Source organism: Oryzias latipes, chromosome 17 (genome assembly GCF_002234675.1).
Source record: "Oryzias latipes chromosome 17, ASM223467v1".
Lineage (NCBI taxonomy): Eukaryota > Metazoa > Chordata > Actinopteri > Beloniformes > Adrianichthyidae > Oryzias > Oryzias latipes.
Genome location: NC_019875.2, coordinates 3956574 through 3969463, shown reverse-complemented (window position 1 = coordinate 3969463; position 12890 = coordinate 3956574). Strand labels below are relative to the sequence as shown.

General features: G+C 41.8%; 1 protein-coding gene across 2 annotated transcripts in view; it reads right to left on the bottom strand.

Annotated features, from left to right (window-relative positions):
• st6galnac5 (ST6 N-acetylgalactosaminide alpha-2,6-sialyltransferase 5) overlaps positions 1-12890 on the bottom strand; it is a 71302-nt gene that overhangs the window by 56436 nt on the left and 1976 nt on the right. The window lies entirely within an intron of this gene.

Below are 12890 nucleotides of genomic sequence, written 5' to 3'. Positions count from 1 at the left end.
AAGGATCTCCGAAAATGAAATGTTTCATGAAAACTGAATTGGTTTCACTTCCAGGGGGAGAATATCAGAGTTAATAACTCATGGGATAATAATATTTCACCAAGTTAATTTGACTGCTTCTTTAACTTCCACCACTTAATCTGCAAAAAAGAACAACATGTTTTTTTTCCTTCCAGGGCTGTGAGAAAAATATTTACTTTTAAACATTAATTTTCACATTATTTATAATAATATAATAATTACTGTTTTTCTTCTGACAGACTTGGCCGAGGAGTTTTTTTTAACCTGCCTACCGTTCCTCCTAATATCAATCGTCTGATTGGTCAACACATATGAATGGGCGTGGTTGAGGCATGCATTGGATTGGCCCTCAGTGTGTGTGTGTGTGTGTGTGCTGACTAATAGAATAGTTTGACCAGAATGAACACAATAGTTGTTCCTGCAATCCCAAAAGAGGATCATTGAGAGCTCTTGCAGAGCTTTGACTCAACACCTCCAGAGTAAAAACTTTTCTGCATCTATTTTTGGCATTTAGCTAAGTTGAACTGTCATTATTATTAATTATCTTCGTACTTTAGGTCATCAAGATCCTTCAAAGTGTGATAAGTATTGAACAGTGCATCATTCCATTCAGATCTGACACAGTCTGGAGTGGCTGTTATTCACTTCAGAGAGTTTGTCTTGCATGGCGAATGCAGATGGAACGCGCGTTAATGAGCCACACCAGTGGAGGGTGAAGGAAAATGAAGTAGAAGCACAAATATACTAGTTGAAAATACTAAACAGCTCTCATTAAGTTTAATGGAAATGTTACCGGTGAGATTCAGAGACCATAAGGCTGCAATCAGCAGCTTTGGCACTTCCGTTTTCCTGCACAGACCAGGACTAACAGGTCACATTGATTCATTTGCATTTATTTTGGTAACTTATTGTGAGAATTTTACGCCTAAGAGTAGTTTCACTGAACCAAACACTTTACTTTGATTTAAATAGATTTCACTCAGCCTGAAAGGGCTTTGCCTGTCATTTGTGTCATATGTATTTTTTGGATAGTTGAAAATGTCCTATTGTTAGAATCAGAGATTTCGATCAAAAGATAAGATGGGAGAGCCTAATGATTTCTGTCAATGTGTCTCGCCAATGCTTTGGTTTTACAATCATCACATGACCTGCATTAATACAAAGCCCTGAGACAGAAACCTAATGTTTGTAATTAATAGGGTAAAAGCATATTTTTAGAAAACTGAAAATAAATTAAAATGAAAAAAATCAGACAAAGTCTGATGGTTTATCTAGAGCAAATAGGTTACTAGATCATAGACATCAGATTAATTATTGTATTGGTCAACCAGTGGTTGAAAATGCTGCTGTATCTTAAAATATTGTAGCGACCTGGGGGTCAGCCCCTAAGGCTCATGGGAAGTGGGGAGCTTAGGGTGAAACCTTGAGTCAGAGGGCTGGAAGCTGAAGTGACACTCCATGCCGTTTGAGCTGTATGTGTGCTTAAATGATCAGGCTTGATGCTTAAAAGGAGACATTGCCTTTCTTCCTGTTTATTTCTGCCTAAGACTGTCCGGGGTCGTGTGGCATATGGGGCACGGACAGCTCTCCAATGAAGCCATCTAAATAACAGTCTGGCTTTAACTTTACCTCTAAACTGACTGTCCGGCTGGATTGTTACAATATATTAAAATTGTTACCTATAGTGTACCGATTCTCCTAAAAGAATGTGTTCAGTTCTGCTCCTGATACAGAAATTTAATTTTAAGCTTAATATTCCACATATGTGTCCTCCATCATGAGAGAAATGAAAACACCAAAAACACAATTTTTAGAGTGGAACCATCTTCCAGACAATCCAAACTCGACCAAAGAATTTTCCAACTTCTTCCTAAATTTATAAAAGCACAGATTTTTATACATAATTTTGCCACCGCCAATAATCTTCACAGATGGTTTTATGAACTTTACCAAACTTACGATGAATGAGATACTTTACATCTTTTTTTAAATAATTTTTCTACCTAACAACGTATGGTAATGTTTCCATATAGACCTATATATCACAACTAATGATTGCAGAGATGATCTCACAGGAGTTGATAAGGTTTTTTTATTGTTGTTCATTATTCCTAATGTGTTGTGTGCTGCAGGCAGAAATAGCTTGTTACTAAAATTGGTTCACTGAACAACTTTGTTAAAATTTAAATAATTGTACATCCCTTCCGATGAACACAAAAAGAAAACACAAGCAAAAACCTCACGTGTTTTTCATCCTTTAATTCTGCACATTAGTGAATATCTTATCGTTGCCAAAAACAGCTGGAACTTTCCATTTTCAGTTTCGGTTTGCTGGACGGCAGAAATGTTCAAATTCAAGTCAGCTTCTTTGTCAGATGTGCTATGCATTGATGAACTTGCATTCCTCTCATCCAATGGTACAAACAGCCAATACAGAAGAAATGGTATACAAAGCATACAGACGAGCATTAGCTACACAATAATAAACAACACACAGAGCAAGTTTGGGACAAAGGCATGAGGGATTCATTCATAAAGTGGCAAAAGTGCAATAGTGGTTGTGAGGTGAATTTGATTATCATTTCAATGTATAAACAGTAAGAGTAGAGCTAAAGAACACGAAGTAGAGGAAGTTCTTCTGTACTTGGGGTTTTCAATAGCTACTTTTTTTGTTCTTGCATGAGTAAATATTTAGAGCAGTACTTGTCATTCCATGAGTGATGTTATTTTGAAGTGAATTTTTGGACACTTTGTCTGCCTGTCCTTTCTGGCTTAAAGTGCAATCAATAATAGTCTCCATGCGTCTGGTAGTACTGATTTATCATCTACAGCTTTTTTGTTTTTGTCAAACAGCTAATTAGTTTGGATACAAGTAATTTTTAACAATAATTAATATAATTAGCATCAAGTAAGTTCAAATCTACATTTTAAAGACACGCTGATAGAAAAACAATGTTATTTGTTTATATCGATCATTGCTGTCCCCAACCAAGAAGGAAGTCCTCATTAATCACACGGAGAGAGCTGAGCAATGCGGCTGGCCTAGAATTTCTGCAAAGCTGAAGAAAAGCAAAGAAATGTATTTTTTACACTACGTCAGCTGTCTTTCCTTTTTTTTTTAACCTCATCTTAGAGGGTGGCAGCCCATTATCAATATCCGTGGACGATGTGCCAGACGGTATCTTCCATTAATCAAAGCGTAACCTTATCACGTCCTCCGCAGTTTTCAGAAAAGAAGGTATACAGCCGAAGCTCCAAATGTTAAAACACAAGTTATTATTCAGCTCATGACACGGGCCTCTAGACGCAAGCCTCCACTTGATTTTAGGCTAGAAGGTATAACTTTCCTGGTGATTCCCAAACCACAGAATGCCAAAAAGCACAAAGAGTAAGATTAGCCCATCAAGGGAATGCTTATCGAGAGGCAGTGTCTCCTCTCTAACACGTCACCCGTAATTGCTTTCCAGGCCTGTGCTGGGAGCAGCCTGGAGCTGTGTTGTTTGGAGGGAGCAGAATGCACCAGAGACCAGAGCAAATCCAAGCCTCTGCTCCTTCTGGGACCAGCGTGGCGTAACCACATCACGGTTCCGCTCAGTCAGAACTGAATATGTTTGGTATTCCGACAGGGTCTCTGTGTAAAAATAGCATTTATCTGTCTGTAACCCTTTATTCACATCAAAGGAATTTAAGGAGACACAAAAACATGAACACATGGCAGCTCTGACACACACGGCAGAAGGTTTCACTGCTCGCTCGGTCGGTCGCATGAGACCACAGCGGCCCTAGTGGCCTAATTGGGGAGCTGTTGTTATGGCATCCAGTTCAGGCGCCGCGCAGCAAAATTTTAATGATCGGTGAAAAATGACTGGGGGGGAAAAAACACTGAAGATGCGGCTGTCTGACATGAAAAATGAAACATCTCGGTTCTCCAGCTGTCAGCTGCAGCACAGAAAAAACGGAGCCTTGTCACGTCTCCTCGGCACAGATGGATTTGCGTTCATGCCTCCGAGCAAAGTGTACCAACTCACAGAGAATTTGTAGCCTGGATCTGTCCCAGGCCGCCCCTGACCAGGGTTTGCTCTGAAGAGGCTGCTTTGTTAAATCTGTGGTTCCATCTCAGCAGGGATTTTTTTCTGCTGCGGCACAACCGTCGCTAGCTTTCTATAAATATGACTTTGACAGTTGGATTAAAATGGAATTTGGCTTGCTATTCTCAGAGGATGACACCCAGCCTTTGGTGACCACTACACTTTGTTTCGAGCCGAACAATGCAGGCGACATCAGTCGTTTCTCAAAGAAATCTTCATGATTTTTGGATGGCGAGTCATGACAGCTGGTGGAGTCACTGATTTAAAGTGACAGACTTTTAAGATTTCTTTTTCCAGTTCCTGTTTGAAGGGAAAGTTTGAGATGAATTTGCAAAAGTTTGTGAAAGCTTTAGTGACAATGATGATTTTGGGCTGCAAGTGAGTCGATTTAATGCGGCTGCCGCAGAAAGAAGCTTTTCCCCCCAAAACTCCTGTCAGACTTGCAGTTTGAAATGAAAGCAGGTCAGTTGTTTAGACTTGGGTGAATATTTCCCATCTCTCCCATCAGTCTAGGATTTGCACTGCATAATGTAAAAAAATTAGAAAGCTGAATTAAGCTTTTGAACGTGTCCCAGCTAAGCATCCAAATGGGATTAACTCCAAGAACGTTTAAAAAAGAGGAACGCTCCTGATTTTACATTTTTATCCAATTGTATTAAAGCTTCTTATGGCTCCAGACAGAGTTGTGTTACATACGATTTCACATCGGGGAAAACAAGAGTTTGAAAGCACAACCAAAATATCCCCGTGGGCATTTTTCAAATAATAAGTCCTGACAGTCCTGATGGGACTCCATGAGAACACACTTTCTCTCACTGCTTCTTTGTGCAGCAGCTGCAGGTCAGTTTGTGGAGCAAGGCTGATCTGCAGCACAAAGAGCCAGCCGCGCAACCACAGCGCAAAGGAACTAACAGATTTTTGTTTAGGCCTTGTGATGGAAATGAAGTGGGGGGTGGGGGGGGGGGGTCAGGGGCGCCCAGCATCCAGAGGTCCCCGTGGACAGATCCTCAAAGCGGCTTTGATTTGAAAATGAAATCATTCAGTTTTAAAGCGATGATGAAAAGGGAGCCGAGAGAAGCTGCGGCGCAGCAGAACTCTCCGACCTGTCTGCAGCAGAGCTGCAACATCTGCAGCATTCCTGGCAAGTTCTGGCAGATTACGAAAGAACAAAAAAAGGGAAACGCTGCACTCTGACAGTTCTTCAGAAGGTTTAGGAGTTTTCTTTTAATCATGAGGCACATCATGGCGAGCCAGAGACAATCGGCCTTGTTCGTCTGCAGAAGCACATCAAAGCACCCCTCGTGTTTGACAAGACTCCTCCATTACTTCGGCTCCACCTGACTTATCATTTAGGAGTCTGCATGACTCTGGTGTCACAGAGGCAATCAGAGGAAAGCAGCTCCTCCATCTTATCGCTCCTTTCTACCGTTGAGAGGCAGGCAAGATCGGTTTCCTGTCCTTCTTGTTCCCGAAAAAATAAAAAAACAGGATGGAGCTGGAAGAAAGGAAACCCCTTTGGGATCGCTGTCTTTCACTTGTGTGTCGGTTTCTGCCTTCACCTCCTTCCCGCTCTTGTCTGAGTCTCTCAGGCTGAACCTTTCATCAACTTTTCCTTTCCCCACTTTTGTCGTCCTCTCTCATTCCCTTTGCCCTCACTCTACCAGAGTTTCTTCGCCTTTTCATCTGCAGCCCAAGTCTTCCTCCTTATCTCGCCGCCTCCCGTCACAGCACCAGTCCAGGCTAACCAACCCTGACGCACAGCGAGGAATCCCTTCATTTCTGACTTAAATCAAACACTTTGATAATAATGATTTCTATGGGTAAAAGAAGCAGAGACCTTTAGAAATATGTTTGTGGAGGCATCGAACAGTCAAAGGTGAAGTGAACAGGTTGAGGCTGAGGCTGAGGAGAGGTCAGAGTGTCTCTAAAGGTCACTCAGCACTGCAGAGCACAAATGTGAGACGGGGCCAACAGCTCTCACTCTCCATGTTGTTAAACTGGCAAAGCCCCAGCCTGCAGTCCCACAAAGTGTTTGATGAGCATTCTGGATAATGTACTACCACTGGCTGCAGTAGCAAATGCCACTCCAGTCATAAAAGTATCGATTGCAGCTTGAAGTGCGAGAATGTGAAGGGTGACACAATCACAAGTGTGTAGAAGCAGAAATGACGTCTGGCGGCGCTGCAGCCCTGAAGGATGACCCATGTGGGCAGAACGTCGATAAGCTTATTCCAAAGAGAAAAAATTATAAATTGGGGGTTTACATATGAAGCTCGGACGCTTCAGTTCTCCTACAGAAAGTCGATTTTTCTCTTTTTGCTGACAAATAACAGAAAAATCTCAACATATCAAAAATCACATCGCTGCTGATTTTTGGCTTGGCAGTCAGAGACAGAGCTGCCCTAAAAGAGGCAGCAGGGGATCACCGGAGGTTTGATTGCTGGCATTTCTGCCCCTGGAGGTTCAGGTGAGCAGCAAGTGATTTAAAGACAGAGAGCTAAAAACCTTCAACTTTATAGTCTCTAACTCTCTAAGGTAGTAAAACGTTAGAACCAATGCCAGCCATAAAACCATCTGAATAAACTTAGTGAATATTTAGATCCCTAAGCTAATTTAGATGGTAATAAGGAGAACACCAGCAGATGTGCAGAGAACTTCTCACTTCTGCATAAAGAAGAGTGTTCACACGTTATCAGCTGCATTAATTATCCTGCTCTCCCTAATTATCGAAAAATATTAACTCTGATGTGAAAACTTTAGCGCTCACACAGCACTTTGAAGAACTGAGGACCCTCTCTTCCCAGTGTAAGCTGTGCAAGTGTGCTTCACAAAATATGAATTTCTAATAAATCTGAACAATAAAATCAACAAGATGCAATTTTCTTTGCAAACAGGAAAGTTCTGATTTACAAAGTAACAAGAGAAAGCGCAAGAATTACACGAGCATAAATCTTCCCGATGTTGTTCACCTCTTGTCATATCTGCTCAGGGGTCGCCATGGCGATTCCAACTTTCACTGTGGTTTGGCAGAGATTTTAACACCCGACGTCCTTCCGGACACCACGCTGTACTTTATCCAGGCTGGGGACCGGCCCAGGGACACCCAGACTTGGGCCCCCTTGTGGCTACATAGTTAGGCAGTAGCACAAAGGGGTGACGCTCATCACACCCTTGAACCCTGATTTCCCATTCAGCCAACTGAGTCATCCAATCGCTATTTCAGACAATTTCATTTAAAGTCCAAGCAGTTCTACGATAATTTCACTTCCAATGTTCAGGCGTGTTTCCCAAAGACAGACTCAAACTCACATGAGTCTGTGATCAACTGATTCACACAAACTGAAGCATTACTACTTTTTCCTTTTGTAAATGTATCCTTATTTTATTTTATTCATTTTTGTATTATTTTACTTGAAAAATTATTCATTTGAGGTGATTACTTTTTTCTTTGTTCTTTATCAAAACTGTTCCCATCTACATATTCAAATTCCCAGCAGGTTTGTATTTATTCTCCTGTTTCTCCTCATTAATTCTTTCCATTTTTTTAAATTTTTTTGGTCATTTTACAGTTTTGCCAGAAAGCAGACATCATTTCTTGTTTTCTGACCAGCTAAAAAGTTAAAAAAAGGTTTATTTTCAGATGTTTTAATGCACCAGAGTGCCACTTACTGATTAGCTTTGGGTTTTGATTTACTCCACAATTATTCTGAATCCCTTTTCCTTCATTAGCAGTCTTTCTTGATTTTTGTCAAACAATAATGTTTTAGGACTGTGCATTTAGTTTTTTTTTAACCCCAGCATTTATATAATCTTCCTTCACCTGCCTGCTGGCTGCCTCATCTCCCACATGCAGGCAGGCCTTTTTTTTTTAAATTCACATTAAAACGGTGAGTTTAGTTTATTTTGAAGAGTTTTATCCTCTTTCCCTTCAGCTGTTTGCCGCTCCAGAGCAAATCCTCCGCCGTTCTCGCGCTCCTGAATTAATTTACACTTTTTTTAGATCAGCCGGAAGGATGCTCTGCATTGTTTATGTGCTGTTGTTTTGCAAAGAGGGTATAATTTTTTGTGTCGCCGTGTTTGGGTCAGTCCTTCAGCTGTCGTCTTCAGTCCTCAGACTAAGATCAGCTTTTGTTTCATTTAGGAAACATAAAAACGGGATGTTGGTGCTCTTCAGAGATGGTGTCTTTACAGCCAGGGGTGGACGGTAAAGCAGCAGACTGAAACGCCTCACACACCCTGTTGCAGTTCAACTTCAGTGCTGCAGGGAGAACAAAGGCTGCTTTGTGCCATATCAAACAGCTGTGGAGCATCAGAACGGGAGAATCCAGTCCGTCCAACAGCTTCATGCAGTCAGCACAGCAGCAGCAGCACCCTCATTCATTATTTACGGCTTTTGACGTTTCATTATAATCTTGTGTGGCCTTATTAACCTGAATGCTCTTTTAAAAGCAAACAGCAGACAGACTCGCACTTTCAACGTGCTCAGAATAAGTCCGCCGTATTTTTCTTTATCAAATAAATTGTTATTGGACACATTTTCTGTTTTGCTGCAACAATGTTTGCAACAGTGGAAGCATGAAATTCTCCCATCAAATTTAGGAAAATTGGACTCATCAGCAAGCACCGCTGTGTTTGTGTCCTCTTCCTGTTTGAAACCATTTAAAAAACAAAGCTAGGCAGTGGCAGTGCATTAAATAATGTCTAGATGGCTTGTTCTGCAAACAAACAGTTCCCATCCATCCATCTTCTGATCCCAACAAATCCCTTTTGGGGTCATGAGGTTGCTGGAGCCAACGCAGGTACTGTTGAGCACAGATTGGCTTTACCCAGGTCACATACCCACCTGGGGGCAACTTAGGGGGTGTTCAGACTGGGGAAATCATTTGGGGCCTCATTTATAAACGTTGCGTACGCACAAAAGAAGGCGTACGCCACTCTCTACGCAATAGTTGAGATTTATAAAAAGCAAACTTGACGGGAAAATGTGCGGTCCTCCACGCAAGCTCTGACCCAGGCGTACGCACAAAAACTGGTGAAATGAGAAACGGCGACACCGTCGGCAGATGGAAGAAACACGTGAAAGTGACAGTGTGTGCCAAATCGTGCTGGCATGTGCTGTGCTACACAATGTGGCACAGCTTAAAAACGTGCCTCTACCCCCTGGCGCTGATTGCTGTGTTGGCCCCGACCCTGAACCCCATCCCCACGCATTTGAGCCATTTGCTGCTGCTGTGCGCCAGCGTTTGGAAGTGATGCGTCGCTTGTAAAGAAAAAGAAGTGTGGAAAATATTATTTATTTAAGAATTCCCTCATCGTGCAGTTTATTTCAGTCAGGGCGATCTTGATTTCGCCCAACTCCTTGGCCACCTCTCTGATTGAACTACTGACTTCCCTCTGCATTTCAAGGACTGCATCGGTGAGGACACGCCCACTGCTGGAGGGTTGAGAGCCGCGTGCCGTGGAGACGCTGGGTCCAGACGGCTACTCAGCTGCAGCATCGTAACCACTGGCCCCGCTGGAACACCCAGCAACTAAAATAAAATTGTTCTATATTAATAATCTGTAATTGTGTAGCCTGCATACATGTGACTTGAATGCATTCATTTTAATTATTTCTCTTTCCTGTGTCACCCTGACCCTGGCGCGTAGGTGTCCCCTCCGATAAGGGGGACTTAATAGGGATTCCCCAATAATAGCGGACAGTTTCTCATCAAGAGGGGTCAGCTCCGGTCCCCCCCCCCCACCCCCCACGTGGCGGACACACTCTGCCGATGCAGCGCTAGACGTTTTTTTGCCTCGACTTTGATGTCCGATCATTTCTTTCATTTCTTTTTTATTTCGGCCACGTCCGAGGTTGTGAGGCTGCAGCATTTACGGCGTCTGCCACCGTCTGCCACTCACATGCCTTTACGGCATCAGTAATGCCCACACTGTGCCCTCCAAACAACATTTTCTCCTCTTTTCCACCTCGCCAACGATAACTTCTACTTCACATTGAGTGAAGTTACGTTTTTTTGATTTCCCCTCTGTGTTTGCCATGATTTAGCAAGCCATGAATATTAATTTGTGGGCGTTTCACGGACTATTTATGGGCAACTATGGGCGTGTCATGTAGCCGCAAAAGCTGCGCTGCATTTAGAATCGGTTGTGATTTATTAAGGGAAAGGTGCGTAGGATGTGCGTGCGCACGCTTTTATAACTCTGAATATTTCTGTGCGTACGCACGTCCTATGTTTCATCCGTACGCCACTTCTGACGCAAATCCTACGCAAAGTTTTATAAATGAGGCCCTTGGTCCGCACGAGTCCACTGAATTTCTTCTGGATCAACCCCTGAAACTTGCATCAGGTCTGTATTCAGACTGCCCTCAAGTGGACTTTACTGTTCCAGACCAAAGCTTGTAAACAAAACCACATGACTGAAGATCTTTCATTCATTGGCCAGGAATTATGAGGGCGGGGCAAAGCAACTAAAAGCAGAAATGATGGAAGTCCTGCGCTTTGTAATCATTTTCGGGACAGTTTATTTATTCAAACTATATATTTCATTGACCAATTTTGAACATTTGTATTAACGTTAGGTACAACACTTTTTGCCTGCTGCTTTGGTTGGGTGGATTCATGCTGCTAGGTGGTTACTGGCCAGACGAAGGCTTTGAAGGTACTTTGATAAGTGTTTATGACATAGATTGTTGCGAAACAGTGAGGACCAAAAGTTGTTTTAATGAGCCTGTATTCATCCGATCCCATTTCCATGAGGAATCATAGAGCAAACTGAAGCTCAGTCCGCTTGGAAACAAACCGAGACCAACTCCAAAGATGGGTCAGAGACCGGTTCCTGGTCCCGGACCAGGGTCCACTTGGGTGTATTCAGACTAAAAATTTGTTCTGGATTAGTAGGGGAAACAAACTCTGTTTCACTTTAAGGAAACCAAATGTGTCCAGAATACAGCCTTAGAATAATCAATTAACCAATGAATCATGTCTTTGGACTCTGGGAGGAAACTGGGGTTTTTTCCAAAAAGCAGGTTATGCTAGTTACCACGGTAAGTTTGAGGCTAAGGAAGTGGATAACCTCAGCTTTCGGTTCCAGAAATGGAGATATGTTTCAGGATATGTCAAGTTCCCATAGCACCTCATGCTCTGAACATAACCTGGTCTGGAGCAGGTTTAGTTGAAGGTTAGTTTGTTTTCAGAGAGGTGAAGCAGCATGGTGTGTCCATTTGAAGATGATTTAGTGGATGAAGAAGCTCAGATAATAATTTTTCCACCATGAGAGGGTGATGAGACCACGTATGGATGCTGGAAAGATACATTTTTTTACTTTGATCTAACTTAATTATTTGCTTCAGTTAAGATAAATCATTTTTTTGAGTTCAGTCAACCTAAACATAACACGCAGTTATCACAGTTATTTTACTTTCATTCAAATTAATTCAATTAAGTAGGTGTAACTTAGGTGCTGCTGTTAGATCATGTTATAACCTGATCAAACTTGTGGACAGACATTGACAGGTGACTGGGCATGTCCTAACAACAGTAACATTTGTCTTTTTCTTTCAATTTGGGCTCTATTAAAGCCATAAATGGTCAAGATGGAGACAAACACAAAACAGATCATCATTTTGTTTCATAACTGGACTCATTTTTTTGGCAAGAACGAGACATTTTCCAAGAAAAAGTCACATTTTTTCACTCTGCATCTGTTACACACAGAACAATTTCTTTATTTTGTTAGTAATATTTTTACTTGATTGTATTTTGTACCAGTGACAAAAAAATCTGAACAAGTGAAGAAATGATTGCTAAGATTATGCTTTACACCCAAACCCTGATCGTTACGTTTCCATGCTTTGAAAATGTTTGAGCAAAACACAAAAGAAATTCCCTAAATGTTCACTTTTAGATGATACTAAAAAGGTTTTTTTTAGAGACAATTTCTGCAGCACATGTCAATATTACAAAGTTCTCATCTGAGACATACGAGCACAAACTTGTCCATCCAAACATGTCCAACATTTACTGTCTCAGCGATCGGAATGAACAGACTTTTCCTCAGGTCAACTGCTGCTAAAGCTGTCAGCTTTAACTCCTTCACGCTGCATGTCGCTTATTCGCAACGTGCCAATAAATCAAAGATTCCACCTAATTTTGCATGATCTTGAACAGAAAAAACTCATAGGAATATTATTGATTGGAAACACATTTGGCCATGAAGGGGACAGTGTTCCTTCTGGCTGAAACCAAACAAAAAGAAAACCTTCCACTGTCTTTCATTAGCAACTCTGGTTTTTTATCAAAAGATAAAGTGACTCACAAAGCGTAAAAGGCAACAGGCTGTCCAGTTACTCGTGTGTAAAAGACAAAACCTGAAGATTTCACACTCATTCTTTAGAAACCAACAGATACTTTAGCTGACAGATTGAAGCAGGAACGGGAATGTCACTCGTGGTGTCAACGCTCCGCTGCCACAGATGGATCACTGAATGCGCCAATACGAACAGGAGCGAGAGAAATGATGCTTCCTGTTAGCTCAGTCATTCTAAATCCAAACTCTGACAGTGGATACTGAAAAGCAAGGGGTTGAATAGAGAGAGAAAAAAAATGACCAAACGCGACTGTAATGCCATAAAAACCCGACACGACACTTGGAGGAAAACATTGATTTATTTGTTGTTAGCGTAAATCATGAAAAAGCTCGCCACTGCAGAGAAATGGAGAATGACAACAGGGAGATGAGGAGACGTCAAAAAACAAACAAACACAGGAAGATGCCAAATGA